Source organism: Coregonus clupeaformis, chromosome 27, assembly GCF_020615455.1.
Source record: "Coregonus clupeaformis isolate EN_2021a chromosome 27, ASM2061545v1, whole genome shotgun sequence".
Classification (NCBI taxonomy): Eukaryota; Metazoa; Chordata; class Actinopteri; order Salmoniformes; family Salmonidae; genus Coregonus; species Coregonus clupeaformis.
The window spans coordinates 42,426,469-42,452,193 of record NC_059218.1 but is presented as its reverse complement, the minus strand read 5'-3'; the positions used below and the strand labels follow the sequence as shown (position 1 = coordinate 42,452,193).

General features: G+C 46.7%; 1 protein-coding gene across 1 annotated transcript in view; it reads right to left on the bottom strand.

Annotated features, from left to right (window-relative positions):
- The window catches only part of tiam1a (TIAM Rac1 associated GEF 1a), a 165,545-nt gene extending 140,611 nt beyond the window's left edge, over positions 1-24,934 (bottom strand). Inside the window, exon 1 of the mRNA XM_045207950.1 lies at positions 24,755-24,934. The gene's annotated coding sequence lies outside the window, so the exon portion shown is untranslated. The remainder of the gene's footprint in view (positions 1-24,754) is intronic.
- Positions 24,935-25,725: the final 791 nt, after the last annotated feature.

Sequence of the window (25,725 nt, the reverse complement as noted above, 5' to 3'; positions counted from 1 at the left end):
CTGGACTCTACCCACACACTGGACTCTACCCACACACTGGACTCTACCCACACACTGGACCCTACCCACACACTGGACTCTACCCACACACTGGACTCTACCCACACACTGGACTCTACCCCCCACACTGGACTCTACCCCCCACACTGGACTCTACACACACACTGGACTCTACCCCCACACTGGACTCTACCCACACACTGGACTCTACCCACACACTGGACTCTACCCCCACACTGGACTCTACCCCCCACACTGGACTCTACACACACACTGGACTCTACCACACACTGGACTCTACCCCCACACTGGACTCTACCCACACACTGGACTCTACACACACACTGGACTCTACCCACACACTGGACTCTACCCACACACTGGACTCTACCCACACACTGGACTCTACCCACACACTGGACTCTACCCACACACTGGACTCTACCCACACACTGGACTCTACCCACACACTGGACTCTACCCACACACTGGACTCTACCCACACACTGGACCCTACCCACACACTGGACTCTACCCACACACTGGACTCTACCCACACACTGGACTCTACCCCCACACTGGACTCTACCCCCACACTGGACTCTACACACACACTGGACTCTACCCCCACACTGGACTCTACCCACACACTGGACTCTACCCACACACTGGACTCTACCCCCACACTGGACTCTACCCCCACACTGGACTCTACACACACACTGGACTCTACCACACACTGGACTCTACCCCCACACTGGACTCTACCCACACACTGGACTCTACACACACACTGGACTCTACCCACACACTGGACTCTACCCACACACTGGACTCTACCACACACTGGACTCTACCCACACACTGGACTCTACCCACACACTGGACTCTACCCACACACTGGACTCTACCCACACACTGGACTCTACCCACACACTGGACTCTACCCTCACACTGGACTCTACCCACACACTGGACTCTACCCACACACTGGACTCTACCACACACTGGACTCTACCACACACTGGACTCTACCCACACACTGGACTCTACCCACACACTGGACTCTACCCACACACTGGACTCTACCCACACACTGGACTCTACCCACACACTGGACTCTACCACACACTGGACTCTACCACACACTGGACTCTACCCACACACTGGACTCTACCCACACACTGGACTCTACCCACACACTGGACTCTACCCACACACTGGACTCTACCCTCACACTGGACTCTACCCACACACTGGACTCTACCCTCACACTGGACTCTACCCACACACTGGACTCTACCCACACACTGGACTCTACCCACACACTGGACTCTACCACACACTGGACTCTACCCACACACTGGACTCTACCCACACACTGGACTCTACCCACACACTGGACTCTACCCACACACTGGACTCTACCCACACACTGGACTCTACCCACACACTGGACTCTACCCACACACTGGACTCTACCCACACACTGGACCCTACCCACACACTGGACTCTACCCACACACTGGACTCTACCCACACACTGGACTCTACCCCCACACTGGACTCTACCCCCACACTGGACTCTACCCACACACTGGACTCTACCACACACTGGACTCTACCCACACACTGGACTCTACCCACACACTGGACTCTACCCACACACTGGACTCTACCCACACTGGACTCTACCCACACACTGGACTCTACCCACACACTGGACTCTACCCCTCACACTGGACTCTACACACACACACTGGACTCTACCCACACACTGGACTCTACCCACACACTGGACTCTACCCACACACTGGACTCTACCCCTCACACTGGACTCTACCACACACTGGACTCTACCCCTCACACTGGACTCTACCACACACTGGACTCTACCCCTCACACTGGACTCTACACACACACTGGACTCTACCACACACTGGACTCTCCCCACACACTGGACTCTACCCCACACTGGACTCTACCCACACACTGGACTCTACCCACACACTGGCCTCTACACACACACTGGACTCTACCACACACTGGACTCTACCCACACACTGGCCTCTACACACACACTGGACTCTACCCCACACTGGACTCTACCCACACACTGGATTCTACCCACACACTGGACTCTACCCACACACTGGACTCTACCCCCACACTGGACTCTACACACACACTGGACTCTACCACACACTGGACTCTCCCCACACACTGGACTCTACCCACACACTGGCCTCTACCCACACACTGGACTCTACCCACACACTGGACTCTACCCCTCACACTGGACTCTACCCACACACTGGACTCTACACACACACACTGGACTCTACCCACACACTGGACTCTACCCCTCACACTGGACTCTACCCACACACACTGGACTCTACCCACACACTGGACTCTACCCACACACTGGACTCTACCACACACTGGACTCTACCCACACACTGGACTCTACCCACACACTGGACTCTACCACACACTGGACTCTACCCACACAGTGGACTCTACCCACACACTGGACTCTACCACACACTGGACTCTACCCACACACTGGACTCTACCCACACACTGGACTCTACCCACACACTGGACTCTACCCCCACACTGGACTCTACCCACACACTGGACTCTACCACACACTGGACTCTACCCACACACTGGACTCTACCACACACTGGACTCTACCCACACACTGGACTCTACCCCCACATTGGACTCTACCCCACACTGGACTCTACCACACACTGGACTCTACCCCTCACACTGGACTCTACCCACACACTGGACTCTACCCACACACTGGACTCTACACACACACACTGGACTCTACCCACACACTGGACTCTACCCCACACACTGGACTCTACCACACACTGGACTCTACCCACACACTGGACTCTACCCCCACATTGGACTCTACCCCACACTGGACTCTACCACACACTGGACTCTACCCCTCACACTGGACTCTACCCACACACTGGACTCTACCCACACACTGGACTCTACACACACACACTGGACTCTACCCACACACTGGACTCTACCCACACACTGGACTCTACCCCCACATTGGACTCTACCCCACACTGGACTCTACCACACACTGGACTCTACCCCTCACACTGGACTCTACCCACACACTGGACTCTACCCACACACTGGACTCTACACACACACACTGGACTCTACCCCCACACTGGACTCTACCCCACACTGGACTCTACCCCCACACTGGACTCTACCCACACACTGGACTCTACCCACACACTGGACTCTACCCACACACTCACACACACTGGATTCTACCCACACACTGGATTCTACCTACACACATACACACATACTTACAATGACACCCCAACACACACACACACGCACACACACACACACACACACACACTACATATGCCGAGACACACATAGCACGCGCACACATGCATACTGATGCAACACACACACACACACACCCACACACACAAACCCACACACTCACACACACACACACACACACACACACACACACACGCATCACATACACCGCTGCTACTGTCTATTATCTATCCTGTTGTCTAGTCCCTTTACCCCTACCTACAGTATACTGCTGCTACTGTCTATTATCTATCCTGTTGCCTAGTCACTTTACCCCTACCTACAGTATACTGCTGCTACTGTCTATTATCTATCCTGTTGCCTAGTCACTTTACCCCTACCTACAGTATACTGCTGCTACTGTCTATTATCTCTCCTGTTGACTAGTCACTTTACCCCTACCTACAGTATACTGCTGCTACTGTCTATTATCTATCCTGTTGCCTAGTCACTTTACCCCTACCTACAGTATACTGCTGCTACTGTCTATTATCTCTCCTGTTGCCTAGTCACTTTACCCCTACCTACAGTATACTGCTGCTACTGTCTATTATCTATCCTGTTGTCTAGTCACTTTACCCCTACCTACAGTATACTGCTGCTACTGTCTATTATCTATCCTGTTGTCTAGTCACTTTACCCCTACCTACAGTATACTGCTGCTACTGTCTATTATCTATCCTGTTGTCCAGTCACTTTAACCCTACCTACAGTATACTGCTGCTACTGTCTATTATCTATCCTGTTGACTAGTCACTTTACCCCTACCTACAGTATACTGCTGCTACTGTCTATTATCTATCCTGTTGCCTAGTCACTTTACCCCTACCTACAGTATACTGCTGCTACTGTCTATTATCTATCCTGTTGTCTAGTCACTTTACCCCTACCTACAGTATACTGCTGCTACTGTCTATTATCTCTCCTGTTGCCTAGTCACTTTACCCCTACCTACAGTATACTGCTGCTACTGTCTATTATCTATCCTGTTGCCTAGTCACTTTACCCCTACCTACAGTATACTGCTGCTACTGTCTATTATCTATCCTGTTGCCTAGTCACTTTACCCCTACCTACAGTATACTGCTGCTACTGTCTATTATCTATCCTGTTGCCTAGTCACTTTACCCCTACCTACAGTATACTGCTGCTACTGTCTATTATCTATCCTGTTGTCTAGTCACTTTACCCCTACCTACAGTATACTGCTGCTACTGTCTATTATCTCTCCTGTTGCCTAGTCACTTTACCCCTACCTACAGTATACTGCTGCTACTGTCTATTATCTATCCTGTTGCCTAGTCACTTTACCCCTACCTACAGTATACTGCTGCTACTGTCTATTATCTATCCTGTTGCCTAGTCACTTTACCCCCTACCTACAGTATACTGCTGCTACTGTCTATTATCTATCCTGTTGCCTAGTCACTTTACCCCTACCTACAGTATACTGCTGCTACTGTCTATTATCTATCCTGTTGCCTAGTCACTTTACCCCTACCTACAGTATACTGCTGCTACTGTCTATTATCTATCCTGTTGCCTAGTCACTTTACCCCTACCTACAGTATACTGTTGCTACTGTCTATTATCTATCCTGTTGTCTAGTCACTTTACCCCTACCTACAGTATACTGCTGCTACTGTCTATTATCTATCCTGTTGTCTAGTCCCTTTACCCCTACCTACAGTATACTGCTTCTACTGTCTATTATCTATCCTGTTGACTAGTCACTTTACCCCTACCTACAGTATACCGCTGCTACTGTCTATTATCTATCCTGTTGTCTAGTCACTTTACCCCTACCTACAGTATACTGCTGCTACTGTCTATTATCTATCCTGTTGCCTAGTCACTTTACCCCTACCTATGTGTACATAGCTACCTCAATTACCTCGTACCCCTGCACATCGACTCTGTACTGGTACTCCCTGTATATAGACATGTTATTACCTGGTACTTCCTGTATATAACCATGTTATTACCTGGTACTCCCTGTATATAACCATGTTATTACCTGGTACTTCCTGTATATAGCCATGTTATTATCTGGTACTCCCTGTATATAGCCATGTTATTACCTGGTACTCCCTGTATATAGCCATGTTATTACCTGGTACTCCCTGTATATAGCCATGTTATTACCTGGTACTCCCTGTATATAGCCATGTTATTACCTGGTACTCCCTGTATATAGCCATGTTATTACCTGGTACTCCCTGTATATAGCCATGTTATTACCTGGTACTCCCTGTATATAGCCATGTTATTACCTGGAACTTCCTGTATATAGCCATGTTATTTTTACTCGTTATTGTAATTCGATATTCCTTGTGTCACTATTTATATTTGTTACGTAATTCTCTTACCTTTATCTTTAACTCTGTTGGGAAAGGACCCGTAAGTAAGTAAGCATTTCTACACCTGTTATTTACGAAGCATGTGACAAATACAACTTGATTTGATTTGATTTGGAGATCAAGTGTGGGAACTGCTGCTAAGAAGGGTGACTGGGTGGGTGTGGGGACTGCTGCTAAGAAGGGTGACTGGGTGGGTGTGGGGACTGCTGCTAAGAAGGGTGACTGGGTGGGTGTGGGGAAGTTTTGCTGACTTCGCCAAACTTTCAGTTCAATTAGTTCCAGCCTACTAACTCAACTGTCACAAAAACCAGAGAGAGACAAAAAGACAGAGAGAGAGAGAGAGAAAGAGAGAAAGAGAGAGAGAGAGAGAGAGAGAGAGAGAGAGAGAGAGAGAGAGAGAGAGAGAGAGAGAGAGAGAGAGAGAGAGAGAGAGAGAGAGAGAGAGAGAGAGAGAGGACGAGAGAGAGGAGAGAGAGAGAGAGAGAGAGAGAGAGAGAGAGAGAGAGAGAGAGAGAGAGAGAGAGAGAGAGAGAGAGAGAGAGAGAGAGAGAGAGAGAGAGAGAGAGAGAGAGAGAAAGAGAGAGAGAGAGAGAGTGAGAGAGAGAGAGAGAGAGAGAGAGAGGGAGAGAGAGAGAAAGAGAGAGAGAGAGAAAGAGAGAGAGAGAGCGTGAGAGCGAGAGCATGAGAGAGAGAGCGTGAGAGCGAGAGAGAGAGAGAGAGAGAGAGAGAGAGAGAGCAATTCATTAAAAAAATACTACACACCCAAATACACTCAAACAGGAACATTCCCAATTAGAACACATTCCCATTCTATGACAAAAAAAATGGAATGGTGGCTCTGTAGACAGAGTTCCAAAGCATTTCCACAGGGAACGTGGAAACAGAGACAGACAGATACACAGTTGGGAATACTGGAAGGAGGAGGAGGAAGACGAGGAGGAAGAGGAGGAGGAGAAGGAGGAGGAGGACAAGGGTGTTATTCCCATGGAAAACCCACACATCCAGATGTGTCCCCTGCATATTTACTCACCAGAACACAACAGACAGGTCCCAACAGGACTGAGACGGGGATGAACGGAGAGAACGAGAGAAAGGAGAGGAGAGGAGAGAAATGAGACATGAACCAAATGAGAGACAGAAATATAAATGTTGATAATCAGAGAGAGCGAGAGAGATAAATCCCTTTGAATTGAATTGAATTGAATTGAATTGAAAGAGAGAGAAGCGGGGGTGATATTGTCCCAACAGGACTGAGAGAGAGCCTCTTGGGTTCCTAAATTAAGCTGAGTGGGGAGAGGTGAAGGGGGAGGAGGGGAGGGAAGGAGGGAATGAAGGAGGAGGGAGGAGGGGTTACTAAAGGGTGCTGATTAGGGAGAGGGGGAGAGATACAACAAGGAGGATGGGGAGGAAAAGAGGGAAGGAGGGAAGGAGGGAGGGGAGGTTATCTCACACCCCAGCACCTGAATCAACAGCCAGAGTGCTCCAAACAAAGTCCTCCTTGAAGAAAAGAACAGACAAGAGAAGAGACAAAAAAGAGAGAATGCAGGAGAAGGGGCAGGAGGAGATGCAGGAGGAGGGGCAGGAGGAAATGCAGGAGGAGGGGCAGGAGGAGGGGTAGGAGGAGGGGCAGGAGGAGGGGCAGGAGGAGGGGCAGGAGGGGGGTAGGAGGAGAAGGGGGCAGGAGGAGGAGGGGTAGGAGGAGGGGCAGGAGGAGGGGTAGGAGGAGGGGTGGAGGAGGGGTAGGAGGAGGGGCAGGAGGAAGGGTAGGAGGAGGGGTAGGAGGAGGGGCAGGAGGAGGGGCAGGAGGAGGGGGGTAGGAGGAGAGGGGTAGGAGGAGGGGTAGGAGGAGGAGGAGGGTAGGAGGAGGGGTGGAGGAGGGGTAGGAGGAGGGTGGAGGAGGGGTAGGAGGGGGTAGGAGGAGGGGTAGGAGGAGAAGAGCAGGAGGAGGGGCAGGAGGAGGGGCAGGAGGAGGGGTAGGAGGAGGGGTAGGAGGAGGGGGCAGGAGGAGGGGGTAGGAGGAAGGGGTAGGAGGAGGGGTAGGAGGAGGGGTAGGGAGGAGGGGGCAGGAGAAGGGGGCAGGAGGAGGAGGGGTAGGAGGAGGGGTAGGAGGAGGGGTAGGAGGAGGGGCAGGAGGAGGGGTAGGAGGAGGGGTAGGAGGAAGGGGTAGGAGGAGGGGCAGGAGGAAGGGGTAGGAGGAGGGGTAGGAGGAGAAGGGGCAGGAGGAGGGGCAGGAGGAGGGGGTAGGAGGAGGGGGTTGGAGGAGAAGGGGCAGGAGGAGGGGCAGGAGGAGGGGCAGGAGGAGGGGTAGGAGGAGGGGTAGGAGGAGGGGCAGGAGGGGAGGCAGGAGGAGGGGTAGGAGGAGGGGTAGGAGGAGGAGGGGTAGGAGGAGGGGAAGGAGGAGGGGTAGGAGGAGGGACAGGAGGGGATGCAGGAGGAGGGGCAGGAGGAGGGGTAGGAGGACGGGTAGGAGGAGGGGGTAGGAGGAGGGGCAGGAGGAGGGGTAGGAGGGAGGGCAGGAGGAGGGGTAGGAGGAGGAGGGGTAGGAGGAGGAGGGGTAGGAGGAGGAGCAGGAGGAGGGGTAGGAGGAGGAGGGGTAGGAGGAGGAGGGGTAGGAGGAGGAGCAGGAGGAGGGGTAGGAGGAGGGGTAGGAGGAGGAGGGGTAGGAGGAGGAGCAGAAGGAGGGGTAGGAGGAGGGGAAGGAGGAGGGGTAGGAGGAGGGTATGAGGAGGGGTAGGAGGAGAGCTGACTTTGTTTTGGGCTAAGGGTGAGGTATGTAAGGGTGGAGGAGAGATAGGTAAGGGTTGGAGAATGGGGGTATGAAAGCAGAACCATGAATATCACAGGGTATATGGTAGGGCACTAGTAGTAGGGTAGGGTACATGGTAGGGCACTAGTAGTAGGGTAGGGTAGTGTACACGGTAAGGCACTAGGTCTCACCGGATTTCCTCCAAAAGTCTGAGTTACAAAAGTCTGAGTTACAAAAGTCTGTCTTTCTGAGTTAGGATTATAAAACACATTCAGAAGCTGTTGATTTGTCTGTGAGAAATCAAAAAGGATGGTTTGTGTTTCGGAACAGAAGTTAAAAAAGAGAGAGAGATCTGGTAGGAAGGTATCTAGTTTTCTTTCGTTTTTCACTAGCAAACTCTGCAGAATCCTTCCTTTAAAAAGGTGACAAGTCTTTTTTAAAAGCAAGCTCTTCAGGGAAGCACACATGCTGCAGCATTCACTACCACACGCGCACGCTGACACACACACACACACACACACACACACACACACACACACACACACACACACACACACACACACACAAGCACATTGCGGTCCTCCCTCTTGGGTTGTTCCATGTCATTTCAGCAAGCCATGACACCCTCTATCTCAGATTGTTCTGAAATAATTTATGTAGTTAGATGTAGATAAGATTAGCATTCCTGCAACATTCTTTTTTGTTGAAATATAATGTGATCTCTGATAAATTATGCTAATTGAGTGCACACAAATTGGCCATTTCAATTTATATGATTCATATAGTATTCAATAAATATAGTACCTAACATCTGATTTGGACCAAACTTTTTTTTCTAACAATGAGTAACACATGAGGAATCCAAATAAATGGTCAAAAGCCACCCACAGACCCCCCACATCCCACACCAATCCCACCCCAAAACCAGTATACAGTATCAGTTAGCATACACTGCCCCCGACCCCCCCCAAACCACCAGTAAATATTGTACTATAAATTGTGCCTTGCTGTATTATACTGATGCTACTCTACTGAGCCATTTACTTTATGTTCTTATCTTGTATTGTTTCTTATTGTTGTTGAATTGTGAAGAACGACCCTGTAAGTAAGCATTTCATTGGACGATGTATACCATGAGTTTCCCGCACATTGAACATTGAAACTTTTTGCGCTTCATATCCAAATCATCTATAAGTTACATCATTGAGTTACACAATCCGTTTTTTTTTAGATACTTCAGGATGATTTGGACAGGAAGTGTAAAAATGCTAACATACAGTAAGTACCATTGACTTGGATAAAAAAGTTAGCATTTGACACAGTGGACACAAAACCAACACGTGGATTGCTGTCATACGTTGTCCATAGTGTGCTTACAGGGTAAGGAAATCAAAATGGCACTTTGTAATTTGGGTGGGGGGCATCTTTTTGAGGTGGAATAACTCTCTTTTCACCTTCTCCCCCAGAGGAAGATGTCATGTCCCCCAACAGGTGTCTGGGTTGAGACAAGTCAAAACACCATCAGCACTCCTCTCTTCTCTCTCAGCACTCCACTCTTCTTCTCTTCTCTCTCCTTCTGCCTCTCTTCTTCTCTTCTCTCTCAGCATTCCTCTCTTCTCTTCTCTCACTCTCCTTCTGCCTCTCCTCTCTCTCGTGATTCCTCTCTTCTTCCCCTTCTCTCTGGCTCTCACATCTCTCTCTCTGTCTCCTCTCTCCTGTCTCCTTCTCTCCTGTCTCCTTCTCTCTGTGTCCTTCTGCCTCTCCCTCTCTCTCACTCTGTCTTGATTTTTTCTCTCTATTTCTCTCCCTACCTCTCCATCTCATCTCTTTCTCTATTTTCTCGCTCCCTTTTTCCCCAACTCTCATCTCTCTCTCTCTCTCTCTCTCTCTCTCTCTCTCTCTCTCTCTCTCTCTCTCTCTCTCTCTAACTTGCCTCTCTTCTCTCTCTTCCTCTCTCTCAGCAGTCCTCTCTTCCTCTCTTTTTCACTCCCTTTGTCCTGTCAGCCTTTACTCTCTGCCAGTAAATGTTTGGTTGATTGTACAGGGCTGAGTGAACGGTGGGCTAGAGTTTGGTTTATTGTACAGGGCTGAGTGAACGGTGGGTTATAATTAGGTTTTATATACAGGGCTGAGTGAATGGTGGGTTATAATTAGGTTTTATATACAGGCCTGAGTGAATGGTGGGTTATAATTAGGCTTTATATACAGGGGTGAGTGAATGGTGGGTTATAATTAGGTTTTATATACAGGGGTGAGTGAATGGTGGGTTATAATTAGGTTTTATATACAGGGCTGAATGAATGGTGGGTTATAATTAGGTTTTATATACAGGGCTGAGTGAACGGTGGGTTATAATTAGGTTTTATATACAGGGCTGAGTGAATGGTGGGTTATAATTAGGTTTTATATACAGGGCTGAGTGAATGGTGGGTTATAATTACTACATTAGTGCATTAGGCCACGGGGCTTTGTAACACACACGCTAAGAAGGCAGAAAGCCACACACACACGCATGAACACACACACACGCATGAACACACACACAACAGCAGCACACGCCACAGGACAAGAGGAAACACACTAACATCAAGTCCATCTAAAGCACTTTGATAACTGTGGGGTTTTCTCCTACATGAGCTCTATTACTCTGTCTCTCTCTCTCTCTCTCTCTCTCTCTCTCTCTCTCTCTCTCTCTCTCTCTCTCTCTCTCTCTCTCTCTCTCTCTCTCTCTGTCTCTCTCTCTCTCTCTCTCTCTCTCTCTCTCTCTCTCTCTCTCTCTCTCTCTCTCTCTCTCTCTCTCTCTCTCTCTCTCTCGTCTCTCTCTCTCTCTCTCTCTCTCTGCTCTCTCTCTCTCTCTCTCTCTCTCTGCTCTCTCTCTCTCTGTCTCTCTGTCTCTCTCTCTCTCTCTCTCTCTCTCTCTCTCTCTCTCTCTCTCTCTCTCTCTCTCTCTCTCTCTCTCTCTCTCTCTCTCTCTCTGTCTCTCTCTCTCCTGCTCTCTCTCTCTCTCTCTCTCTCTCTCTCTCTCTCTCTCTCTCTCTCTCTCACTCTCTCTCTCTCTCTCTCCTCTCTCTCTGTCTCTCTCTCTCTTAAAAGGAACACAATTTATAAAACAAATAAAACAGTATAAAGCCCATGCAAAACCCCATATTTTTCTCTCTCTCTCTCACACACATACACACACACAGTGCAGAAAACCAAATTCTACAAAGCCATCACTTCAATTCCAGGTCAGCGGTTAAGAATATCGAGCTCTTTTATGTAACGAGAAAATGGAGGGAGGGCGGGAGTGAGGGGGGAGTGAGGGATTGAGGGAGGAAGGAGGGAGGGAGGGAGTGAGGGAAGGGGGGAGGGAGGGATTGAGGAGTGAGGGAGGGAGGGATGTAGGGAAAGAAAGAGACAGCGGAGTAGAGGCAATATGAAGGCCAAGTGGCCTATTTCCCTTGGTTTATCTCAGTCACACACACACTCAGAAACACACACAGATACACTCTGACACAGTAAGTTAACTACATGTCTCTCTCTCTCTCTCTCTCTCTCTCTCTCTCTCTCTCTCTCTCTCTCTCTCTCTCTCTCTCTCTCTCTCTCTCTCTCTCTCTCTCTCTCTCTCTCTCTCTCTCTCTCTCTCTCTCTCTCTCTCTCTCTCTTTCATGTTGACATGGCCAAAGCAAGTGAAATAAACAAAAGTGAAATAAACAATCAGAAATAACAGTAAACCTTAAACATTACACAACGTAAAAATATATATAGACACTTCAAATGTTATATTGTTGGCTATGTGCGCTTTACCGTGAAATGCTTACGAGCCCTTCCCAACGATGCAGAGGGAAAAAAGGAATCAAATACACAAGAATGAAGCAGAGTACCAGCAAGTGTGTGCAAAGCTGTCATCAAGGCAAAGGGTAGCTACTTTGAAGAATCTCAAAACTAAAATATATTTTGATTTGTGTAACACTTTTTTTTGGTAACTACATGATTCCATATGTGTTATGTCATAGTTTTGATGCCTTCACTATTATTCTACAATGTAGAAAATAGTCCAAATAAAGAAAAACCCTTGAAAGAGTAGGTGTGTCCAAACTTTTGACTGGTACTGTATATATATATATATATATATGTAAAATAATAGTCCAATATATTGCCCGACCAGGACTAAATGAGACGCTTATTTTATTTTGTACTCTTACTTATTTATTTATTTTTCAGTGTGTGTAATCTCCGACAGTAGAGGGGTCTGTGTGTTCAGCTCCCAACTGCCGCGGAGTGAATGTCACGACTATGTGTCCATGCTATGTAAAGTCAACTAGTGTAATTTGTGTTTGTGAAGTAAACATGGTCATTATTATTAAGGAGTCCTGTCTATTTAGGGCTGGTTCCTCCTTCTGAGATAGATGAGACTCTTCTAAAGAACATTATATAATCCTGGCCAACATGATAGGCCTACCTCTTTTTATTTTTTATTTTTTTTGGGGGGGGGTTAATTAATTCCATTTTTTTTGGTATTAGACATCATTATAGTATATTAAAGAGATAATTCGTCCATATAATTCTCCAATAACATAAATGCAAACAGATTCAGGCCTATAAGGACTAGAGTAGCCTACAGTTCTGTTGTAACCACATGTGAGACTCATTTTGACCCACCGGCGGATCAGTAAGGGCATCCGAGGAGGGTGGTAATAATGACTTGTAACATCAATGTGACATTCATCCGCTCTGGAAACCGGTAGAGCCGAAGCTGTCACACCCTGATCTGTTTCACCTGTCTTTGTGCTTGTCTCCACCCCCCTCCAGGTGTCTCCCATCTCCCCCATTATCCACAGTGTATTTCTACCAGTGTTTTCTGTTTGTCTGTTGCCAGTTCGCCTTGTCCCGTCAAGTCCTACCAGCGTGTTGTTCCGTACTCCTGTTTTTTCCTTGTCCTTGTTTTCTAGTCCTCCCGGTTCTGACCTTTTCTGCCTGCCCTGACACTGAGTCCGCCTGCCATACCATTCAGCCTGCCCTGACCCTGAGCCCGCCTGCCATACCATTCAGCCTGCCCTGACCCTGAGTCCTCCTGCTATACCATTCAGCCTGCCCTGACACTGAGTCCGCCTGCCATACCATTCAGCCTGCCCTGACACTGAGCCAGCCTGCCCTGACACTGAGTCCGCCTGCCATACCATTCAGCCTGCCCTGACACTGAGCCAGCCTGCCCTGACCCTGAGTCCTCCTGCTATACCATTCAGCCTGCCCCGACACTGAGTCCGCCTGCCATACCATTCAGCCTGCCCTGACACTGAGCCAGCCTGCCCTGACACTGAGTCCGCCTGCCATACCATTCAGCCTGCCCTGACACTGAGCCAGCCTGCCCTGACCCTGAGTCCTCCTGCTATACCATTCAGCCTGCCCTGACACTGAGTCCGCCTGCCATACCATTCAGCCTGCCCTGACACTGAGCCAGCCTGCCCTGACACTGAGTCCGCCTGCCATACCATTCAGCCTGCCCTGACACTGAGTCCGCCTGCCCTGACCCTGAGCCCGCCTGCCATACCATTCAGCCTGCCCTGACCTCCAGCCTGCCTGCCGTCCTGTACCTATCTGACTTAGACCTGGTTTACGGACTTCTGCCTGTCCTCGACCTGCCTCTTGCCTGCCCCTTGTATTTGAATAAATATCAGAGATTCGAACCATCTGCCTCCTGTGTCTGCATCTGGGTCTCATCCTGTGTTGTTACACAAAGCGAGTGCGTCCATTTATTCACTTGATTTTTCAGAGATTATCGGCTACATGTTCAGTTGCCCTAGCAAACGTTTCTTGTACATTTCACCTTGGGATTCAGTAAATAAATAAATGTCGATATAATTGTCCAACGGAGAGCTGGAAATAATGATTGAGAGATGCATAATTGTGGGTTTCATGCACACAACTTGCTAGTTTGTCTCTTTCTTTTATAAACTCGGCAGTTGCCATGTTTCTTCAACATTCATTAACATTATTTATTGTACTTTCTATGGGAGAATAAAAATGAAATATAATCGACACGTGATGATATCGTGTCGCTCAATTCATACATCAATTTCTCCGTTATCATGCCTTTTTAATCGGGCAAAAGAAATATGAAAAAAGAAGGAAGGAACGGAAATAAATAAATGTATTTGTGTTTTCAGCGTCTTTGGCTGTTTAACATTCGATCTCTTTATCACATACGGTCCATTTCCATTGTTCCCTCCCACTCAGGCCTTTGTAGCCTATCGGCTGGGGAGAATTAAAATTTTCAAAAATTCAAAAAATAACTGTCACGCTGTCCTGTTCACTTGTCAGTTCGTCGCTCAAACAAACAGATCATCTCTGTAGCCGACCAATGAAATGGGATCATCTCTGTAGCCGACCAATGAAATGGGATCATCTCTGTAGCCGACCAATGAAATGGGTTGTCATTTAGGCTACACAGCCAACAGCCATTAAACGTGTTATTCATTTAGACAGATGGCCAGAGTGGTGGCTGTGATTGTCTTGTCAATAGGCGTGTGAGTGATGGCATTAACTAATATTATTACACCGTAATATATATATATATATATATTATTAATTAGAGGCTGTCCTAGTCTATACAGTTAATTCATCGCCATTTCCGCCATTCTCCTTGTCCAGGAGTCAGGTAGCTTCTTTTGATGATTTCAGTGTAATGTCTCTCACCTTCCGTTTGACCCGTAGTTGTGACGGGGTACACCAGAGAGAAGGGGATTCGTTTTTCCCATTGCTTTTTCTTTATGGGGTCGAATTCTCTGCGTTTCGTGTAGAGGTCTCTGCTAATGTCAGCGTTGATGTAGATCCGATGGCCCTCATACATCAAAGGTCCGACTCCTGACTTTTTGTCTTGGATGACCAGTCATAGAACTTCACCCTTTCTTCATCCTAGACTGTCAACCCCTCTTTCTCCTATATTCCAATTTCTTCATACTAGACTGTCAACCCCTCTTTCTCCTCCATTCCCCTTTCTTCATCCTAGACTGTCAACCCCTCTTTCTACTCCAATCCTCTTCACACTCACACACACACAGTGTTTGCAGCCAGTGGAGATGCTACACTGATCAGAGATAATGGGACGACATGACAGAGATGGCTAAGATGTGACACTAACATTAGGAGAGAGGGAGGGAAGGAGGGAGGGAGGGAGGGAGGGAAGGAGGGAGGGAGGGAGGGAGGGAGGGAGGGAAGGAGGGAGGGAGGGGCTACGGTGTAACACTAACAGGAGAGAGGGAGGGAAGGAGGGAGGAGGGAGGGAGGGAGGGAGGGAGGGAGGGAGGGAGGGAGGGAGGGAGGGAGGGAGGGAGGGAGGGAGGGCTACGGTGCAACACTAACAGGAGAGAGGGAGGGAAGGGGAGGGAGGGAGGGAGGGAGGGAGGGAGGGAGGGAGGGAGGGAGGGAGGGAGGAGGGAGAGGGGAGGGAGGGAGGGAGGGAGGGAGGAGGGAGGGAGGGAGGGAGGGAAGGAGGGAGGGAGGGCTACGGTGTAACACTAACAGGAGAGAGGGAGGAAGGAAGGAAGGAAGGAAGGAAGGAAGGAAGGAAGGAAGGAAGGAAGGAAGGAAGGAAGGAAGGAAGGAAGGAAGGAAGGAAGGGAGGGAGGGAGGGAGGGAGGGAGGGAAGGAAGGAAGGAAGGAAGGAAGGAAGGAAGGAAGGAAGGAAGGAAGGAAGGAAGGAAGGAAGGAAGGAAGGAAGGAAGGAAGGAAGGAAGGAAGGAAGGAAGGAAGGAAGGAAGGAAGGAAGGAAGGAAGGAAGGAGGGAGGGAGGGAGGGAGGGAGGATAAGAGCACCTGCTGAATGACTAAAATGTCAAATGTAAATGTAGAAAGAAAGAGAGAGAGCTCCTGTGATGTGAAACACAAATCCTCCCTCTAGACGCAGTGCAAACAAAAGAGAGTGAATGAACAAGGACACACCCTCTCTCTCTTTCATGCCCCAGATACCCCTCCCCCTTCATCTCTACTTCCCCCATCCCCCCGTCCTTTCCTCCTTACCCGAGGGTCTGATGGTGAAGATGGGGTCCTGTCTGCTCTACTAACTCCTTCACCCTTTACCTACCTCACCCCCCCCTCTCTCTCTCTCTCTCTCTCTCTCTCTCTCTCTCTCTCTCTCTCTCTCTCTCTCTCTCTCTCTCTCTCTCTCTCTCTCTCTCTCTCTCTCTCTCTCTCTCTCTCTCCCTCTCTCTCTCTCTCTCCCTCTCTCTGTCTCTACATCTCTCGCTCAATTACTCTGTCCCTCTCGCTCTCTGTCATTATCTCTCTATCTTTCTCTCTCTCCCTCTCCTTCTAACACACTCACCTTCTTTTTCTCTGTACGCTGTCCGTCTTCACCAAATAGCCACAACTCCCTTAATTCCTAATACAGTGGGCCTCAGAAGTCATGGAGTGTCTGTGTGTGTGTGTGTGTGAGAGAGAGTGAGCGTGCACTGCTTCAGCCCTGAACCCTGCTCAACCAGATGAGTTACATTTCTGAGAGAGAAAGAATGCCTACGTACAAACATGTGCAATACCCTACACAGTGTTATGTTCTTTCATAAAGAACATCATGCTCACGAAGCTAGCAACACCTGCCACCAGTTCAGTGGGTGAGAGATGAGAGAGAGATTTCAGGGTCAGAGGTCAAGGTCAGAGGTCAAGGTCAGAGGTGAAAGGCTGAGAAGTACACTAAGAACAACATGCTCCAGTTTCTCCGTATAAATGTTTACTATCTACATTGACAGAACATACAGAAATGGTAATTGTCTACATTCTGGTATTGGCTGAAATGTGGATCTCTGGGGACATTCTGGACTCTGACATAACAAATGAAGGTTATAATGCATTCAGAGTTGATAGTCAGAGTAGAGGTGGTGGAAAGGCCATTTTGATTTTTTTTAATGCGCATTTCTCTGTCTCTTTACTGAAATCCATTTCCCTTGCCAATTTATTTTTTAGCTACTATCTTTAAACCTTTGTTTGGGGAACAACGTATCCAGAACTGTTATAGGTGTCTACCGTCCTCCCTCGGCTAACCTTTGTGCACTCGAGGAGTTAACTAGTTTGTTACTAAATCAGAAGTTATTATCCTGGGTGACCTAAATTATATGATTGGGAAATGCAGGCTTCAGACAATCTAAAAGCCAATGTGTAATGATCTAAACCTAACCCAGCTGGTGACTAAGCACCGCCCAACCTTAAATATCAAAGTCTTTACACATCAAATTTTAATGAATACACCATTGAAATATGTTTCTACTGGTGTCTTCGCCCAAGACATTAGTGACCGTTGCCCAGTTGTTTGTGTTAGAGACGTGAGAATACAAAAATCTAAGCCTCGTGTCGTCACAAAGAGGAACTTTAAAAACCTCAGTGAACAGGCTTTTTTTTTTTTTTACATTATCTTTATTTTAGTGACCTTGATTGTATTTCAGCTATCCCTGAACCTGATTTAGCTTTCATCCTTTTTTGCAGATTGTCTTCAATACCATTGTGGATCAGTGGAGGCTGGTGGGAGAAGCTATAGGAAGATGGGCTCATTGTAATGGCTGGAATGGAATGTATTCCATCATTGATGCATTTAATCACCATTTTATTTCAGCTGGTTATCTCTTTGAAAGAACTTCTAAGCCTATTCACAATGATATTGGGCTGGACGCTGATAGGGGAAACCTGCTCTTGTGTTACTATTTGTCTTTGCCTTCATGTGCATATCTACCTCAACTACCTTATTATTATCTATCCTGATGCCTAGTCACTTTACCCTGCCTTCATGTACATATCTACCTCAACTACCTTATTATTATCTATCCTGATGCCTAGTCACTTTACCCTGCCTTCATGTACATATCTACCTCAAATACCTTATTATTATATATCCTGATGCCTAGTCACTTTACCCTGCCTTCATGTACATATCTACCTCAAATACCTTATTATTATCTATCCTGATGCCTAGTCACTTTACCATACCTTTATGTACATATCTACCTCAACTACCTTATTATTATCTATCCTGATGCCTAGTCACTTTACCCTGCCTTCATGTACATATCTACCTCAAATACCGTATTATTATCTATCCTGATGCCTAGTCACTTTACCCTGCCTTCATGTACATATCTACCTCAAATACCTTATTATTATCTATCCTGATGCCTAGTCACTTTACCATACCTTTATGTACATACTGTATCTACCTCAAATACCTCATACCCATATACATTGATCTGGTACTAGTACTCCCTGTATATAGCTCCACATTGATCTGGTACTGGTACTCCCTGTTTATAGCTATACATTGATCTGGTACTAGTACTCCCTGTTTATAGCTATGTTATTTTGTATTTTATTCGCCTTGTGTTACTATTTGTCTTTGCATTAACATTTTTAAACTCTGCATCGTTGGGGAAGGCCTCGTAAGCAAAGCAAATTTCACGGTAAAGTCTACTCCCGTTGTATTCAGCACGTGACAAATACAATTGGATTTGATTTGAATTGACACGTAGACATCTACCATCCCAACGGCCTCTTAGAAATGCATGTGGAAGAACAGTAAACCATTTTCTAGCCTTCTTCTCGCTCAGTTGGGATGTCCCATACTTTAATATGCAGCCAGGAAATGACATTGCACATTAATTATAAATCAAACAGAAGATAAAGGTACAAAACTGCACACACACACACACGCACACGCACACGCACACGCAAACACACACACACACGCACACGCACACGCAAACACACACACGCACACACAAACACGCACACGCACACACAAACACACACACACACGCACGCACACGCACACGCAAACACACACACGCACACGCAAACACACACACGCACACGCACACGCAAACACACACACACACACGCACACGCAATCACACACACGCAAACACACACACACGCACACGCAAACACACACACACACACGCACACGCAAACACACACACACGCACACGCAAACACACACACACACACGCACACGCAAACACACACACACACACACACGCACACGCACACGCAAACACACACACACACACGCACACGCACACACGCACACGCAAACACACACATACACACACACACACACAAGCAAACATACATATTTTCACCGTTTTGAGCAGTTGGTTTTTCTCTCCTCTCCCACAGCCCCCCTTTTTTTTACAACCCACCCACCCTTGGGCTTCAGCGTAGAACCCCCACGCACACACACACATTCAACACACACACATGCACACACACAGTTAACCCACAGGCACACAGTCATATGTAAACATTTAAACAGCTTGATTGGGGGCTTTAAACTGACTTCATAAAGCCCCACATTTACTTAACAACTAGATGGGTAGACCACTGAGAGGAGAGGAAGAGAGAGAGCGAGAGAGAAAGAAAGACAAAGAAAGAGAGAAAAGAGACCATATGGCGAATGTTAGCTGGCTCGCTAGCTAATGTAACATTTATGATCTGTGTAGATATAGTATTTGTAGAAATCCATTTGCATTGCTAGTTATAGCCTAATGTTAGCTAGCTAGCTAGCTAACACTGAACCTAGTTGGTTAGCTTTAGCTACCTGCCGATTCATACTACAGCATTTCATGCATGTGGCTAGCCATGACAATATGTTTGTACTGTAGCTATAGGTTGGGATTATGGTTAATTGTTTAGCTAGCTAGCTACATGTCTAAACAAAAGACTCCCCTTCACCAGATGATTACATGACCCCATCAATTTAGCCAGGTGTATCTGGGGGTGATTACAGCCATCTATTGTACTTCATGAACATGTCTATACAATAGTGACCCATCCACTTAGCTAGATGTGGCTGGGGGGGGGGGTTATATCATGTATTTCACATGACCCATCAATTTAGACAAGTGTGTCTGGGTAAGAATCATCTAATAATTATAAAATATGTATAAAATATTTTTATCTGGACACTTTCTTATTTTTGATATTGCTACTATGCAAATGTGTGACCAACCGGCTCAATTCGGTCTTATGTAGCAACATTTGAAATTGTGTTTTTTTACATTGGATAAAAGTAGAGACTCAGAGCTAGAAAATTGTATCTCATACACTACAGTTGAGGAACAATGGGAAAGTAACTCTGCTTTTTAAAGTTGATAAACTTGTAAAATCACTTTTGAGAAAATGGCCCTTGAATGTTTTGGTACACCTACTGCAGAGCTCTTCTTTGTCTACACCCATTCAGCATCGTTCACACCCTCTTAAGCTTTAGCCCCACCCATCTCTTTAAGGATTCACATGTGAGGCCATGTCCTAAACAACCAAAGATTTAAAGACTAAAGGCTGGTTTATACTATGGGTGTGTTCGTAAATTTAATCTGGAGTACCAGTGTTTTCTGGGCGTTCGTAAACTCAGAGCGTTGTCAGATTGTCCGGTCGTCAATTCAGAGACTTTCGCTCTCTGAGCGTTCAGAGCGCACACTGGACGCTCTGGCCGAGGGTTGATCCGAGCGTTCTGACCTAACAACAGCAGTCAAGCACCCAAGCTAACTGGCTAACGTTGGCTAGCTTGCTAGCTACTTCCAGTAGGTGTACCAAAACATTCAAGGGCCCGTTTTATCAAAAGTGGGTTACAAGTTTATCAATTTTCAAAGCAGAAGGACTTTCCCATTGTTCCTCAACTGCAGTGTATGATATACTATTTTGTAGCTCTGAGTCTCTACTTTTTATCCAATGTTAAAAACACTATTTAAAATGTTACTACATAAGACCGAATTGAGCCAGTAACATATGTTTACATTGCCAAAGCAAGCTAAATAAACAATAGACAAAAATGAAATAAACAATCAGAAATTAACAGTAAAAATTATACTCAAGAGTTTCAAAAGACAAGAGACATTTCAAATGTTATATTATTGGCTATGTGTTGTAACAATGTGCAAACAATTGAAGGGAAAATAAATAAACAGAAAAATATAGGTTGTATTTTGTTTGTGCTCCTCTGGTTGCCCTTTTTGTATGGCAACAGGTAAAACAATCTTGCTTCTGTGATGGCACACTATGTTATTTCACCTAATAGATATGGGAGTTTATCCAAATGTTATTTGCTTTTTAATTCTTTATGGGTTTGTGTAATCTGAGGGAATATGTGTCTTTAAAATTGTCATTTGGCAGGAGGTTAGGAAGTCTCACTGCAGAATTAGACTAGTTTATCCAAGTTCCTCCAAACGTCAAATTTCGAAGTTGCTGCAAACGTCAAATTTAGAAGGGTTAAGGTTTTGGATAGGGTTAAAACGTTAAGTTTAGGCTCTCATTCCGAATGGTTAAGGTTAAGGGTCATGGTTTGGGATACGGTTGAAAAAAAAACATTGAAATTGGACGTCTATCCATGCCCTGAGGACGCCGTGAAATGCCTTCGAAACTGGCCACTAGGGGCAACGGTGAGTACTATTATCATCTAGTAGGCTTGGGCGTTGTGGAAGGGGATGGCAGAAGGGCATAATCCCATGACTCCGGATCCAAAAAGCACGTGTTCAATTCCAGCCACAGCCACTCATTTTTAACCCTATCCCAAACCTTAACCCTTAACCCTTAAAGGGGCAGTGCAGTCAAAAACGTAATCCCATGACTCCGGATCCCAGTGGTAGACACTCGTTTCAACCCTATCCCAAACCTTAACCCTTAAAGGGAAAGTGCAGTCTAAAAACGTGTTTTTTTTTAAACGGTATTTCCACACTATGAGGTCAAAACAACACTGAAATTGTGAAAATTATGATAACGCCCTTTTAATGTAAGAGCTTTTTTGAAAGAAACACCTGGAATTGCAGCGTGCTCAGGTGGGATGGAGTAGATGGAGTTTTGGCCCACAGTATGACATATAAAAATTTGAATATGTATCCTCCTACTTTGAAGCGGTTGGCTCTGAGTGGCTCTGGGGTCTGGAGCAAATTAATCTAGACGATGCTGTCCGCCAATCAGGGCTGTGTATGTAAATATATAAACATTAGAATCAAGACGCCCACACAATCAGACAGAGCATTTCAAAAGGAGGCTCAGGGGAAATACATGATACAACATATATTTGTATAGTTATCTTCATGAAATTAACAGTGATTTATTAGACATGGTGATGATTTCCAAATAAAAATAAAAAAGACTGCATGGAGGGGCTTTAAATTTAAATTTTGGAGCAACTTTGAAATTTGACATTTGGAGAAACGGAACAATACTGAGAAGGAGGAGCAACCCAGGGTGTCAAAAACACTTCGAATTTTGACGATTGGAGCAACTTTGTAATTTGACGTTTCGAGGAAATTGCAAAAACTCCTAATTCTACAGTGAGACTGTGAAAGGTTGTTGCTCCATACACACACACACACACACTACCCCCCACATCCCGTCTTCAAGCTTTCTCCAGCAGAAAAGCCTCTCTACAGCCCTGGGTTAGTGAACTAACACTGCTATACACACACACACCAACACACACACGCTCAAACACACACACCAACACACACACACACACATAAGCCTCGGGTAAGATATCTCCTTCTCTCCCACTGTGGATGAGTCGAGCAAATTACTCACAAGATCCCTCACACATACACACACACACACACACACACACATACACACACACACACACACACACACCTATCTGCCTTTCATGGTTCACTTCCTCAAAACACAATCTCCTACATCCTGATTGCACTACTGAACTGTAGCACACAGAGTAGGAACACACACACACACACAATGGCATAGTAAACGTCGTGGTTAAACGGCTCACACTCACAGCTCTCTCACTGCTCTCTCACTGCTCTCACTGCTCTCTCACTGTCTTTTGCGCTCAGTCAGCGATAAGACTGAGTACTTGCATTGGCTGGTAAAGAATGTGTGAGAAGGAAACACACACACACACACACACACACACAGAGACACACACACACACACAGAGACACACACACACACACACACACAGAGACACACACACACACACAGTTAAGTTGTTGGATTTACAATGAGTGAGATGAGGCTGACTGTTAATTTGCAAAGACCGAATGGAGAGGAAAAATATGAGAGTAACCGTGAGGAATCCTGACCCTTAACCTTTCTGCGGCTGTCTGGATGCCTGAGGATGACCCTAACCCTAGATGACCTTAGCTGACCCCTAACCCTGGCTGACCCTAGCTGACCCCTAACCTCATACAGCTGAGACCTACAGCAGCGGATCAATGGAGCGGTGTGTGCGGTGTGTTCATAGAGGGATTTCCCTGTACAGGGCGAGTATCAGAGAGAGAGAGGGAAAGCCTGCAAGCCCTCACACACACACACACACACACACACACACACACACACACACACACACACACACACACACACACACACACACACACACACACACACACACACACACACACACACACACACACACACACACACACACACACACACACACACACACACTTTGTACCTCTCGGCAAAGAGAACTCAATAACACAGTGAATACAGAACACTGTTCTGATATTCTTAACAGAAGTCTTGGACTGAAAGCCCCAGTCCTTTTACGGCATGAATCATTAATACACTCTTTTCATCTCGGTTGGGGAGCTACTGAGCACAGGAACGACCTGTGTGTGTGAGTGTGTGTGTGTGTGCGTGTGTGTGTGTATGTGTGTGTGTGTGTGTGTGTGCGTGTGTGCGTGTGTGTGTATGTGTGCATGTGTGTGTGTGTGTGTGTGTGTGTGTGTGTGTGTGGGAGCTCAACAGCCGAAAAGCAATATACCAGCAGATGAGAAAAATCACACTCACACACAAAGACACTGTGTGAGAAAGCACACTGTAACACTAATACACACACACACACACACACACACACACACACACACACACACACACACACACACATTTACATTAACATCATTTAGCGACTTACAAATTGGTGCATTCAACTTATGATAGCCAACCACTTTTCTTCTTTTTTCTTTTTTTATGGGGGGGAGGGGTGGGGGGGTAGAAGGATTACTTTATACTATTCCAGGTATTCCTTAAAGAGGTAGGGTTTCAAGTGTCTCCGGAAGGTGGTCACACACTCACTCACACACAAACTTGCAATGTGTGAAAGCTTGCCAACCAAAAATAAATGTAATGACACGTGACTAACTCTCTCTCTTTATCACAGTCTTAGTCCATCTAACTCATTCTCTCTCTCTCTCTCTCACACACACACACACAAACACACAAACACACACACACACACACACAGAACCCTAACAAACGGCCAAAAAACAAGAGTGGCATGTTCTTACCTCTGTCCTAGTCCCAGAGTTCCAGTGTCTATAACAGCTAAAATCCTTTTGGTTTAAATCGCACAGTACTCTTTTTCATAAATGAACCCTTGTATCAGAGGCATGGAGACGAAAGCTACGGAACACTCCGGCTATTCCCGGCGCTGCGTGTTAACTCCACACACACACACACACGTTGCCTCTTGCATGCCTCGACGAAACTGAAGACTGAGAAGAGGGTGTGTGAGCTCTGTGTAAGCCCACCCCCTTTTCTCTCTCTCTCTCTCTCTCTCTCTCTCTCTCTCTCTCTCTCTCTCTGTCTCTCTCTGTCTCTCTCTCTCTCTCTCTCTCTCTCTCTCTCTCTCTCTCTCTCTCTCTCTCTCTCTCTCTCTCTCTCTCTCTCTCTCTCTCTCTCTCTCTCTCTCTCTCTCTCTCTCTCTCTCTCTCTCTCTCTCTCTCTCTCTCTCTCTCTCTCTCTCTCCAGTTCCACCCCCGCTGGATAGACTATTGACTGCCAGCGTGAGTGCTGTGTCTGTCTGTGTGTTTGTGTGTATGTCTGTGTGTGTGTTTGTGCCTCTAGTAAGCCCTAAGATGTCCCGTCTCCTTTTTAACTGCTTGCTCTCTAGCCTGAGGTTGATGTTCACACACACACACACACACGTGCACAAAAGCACACACCCAGGCAAAACAAACACCTACATACAGATCAGATGTGCAGACAGACAAAAACATCAGCATGATGACATATCTTCTGTCACGTATTGATACCGTATTATCATCATTTATTATCTCTCTATCATCCTGGGTGAAGCTAGTTAAACCAGGAGATACAGGAGATATATGATGCTAATTAAACCAGGAGATACAGGAGACAAATGAAGCTAGTTCAACCAGGAGATACAGGAGATATATGAAGCTAGTTCACCCAGGAGATACAGGAGATATATGAAACTAGTTCAACCAGGAGATACAGGAGATATATGAAGCTAGTT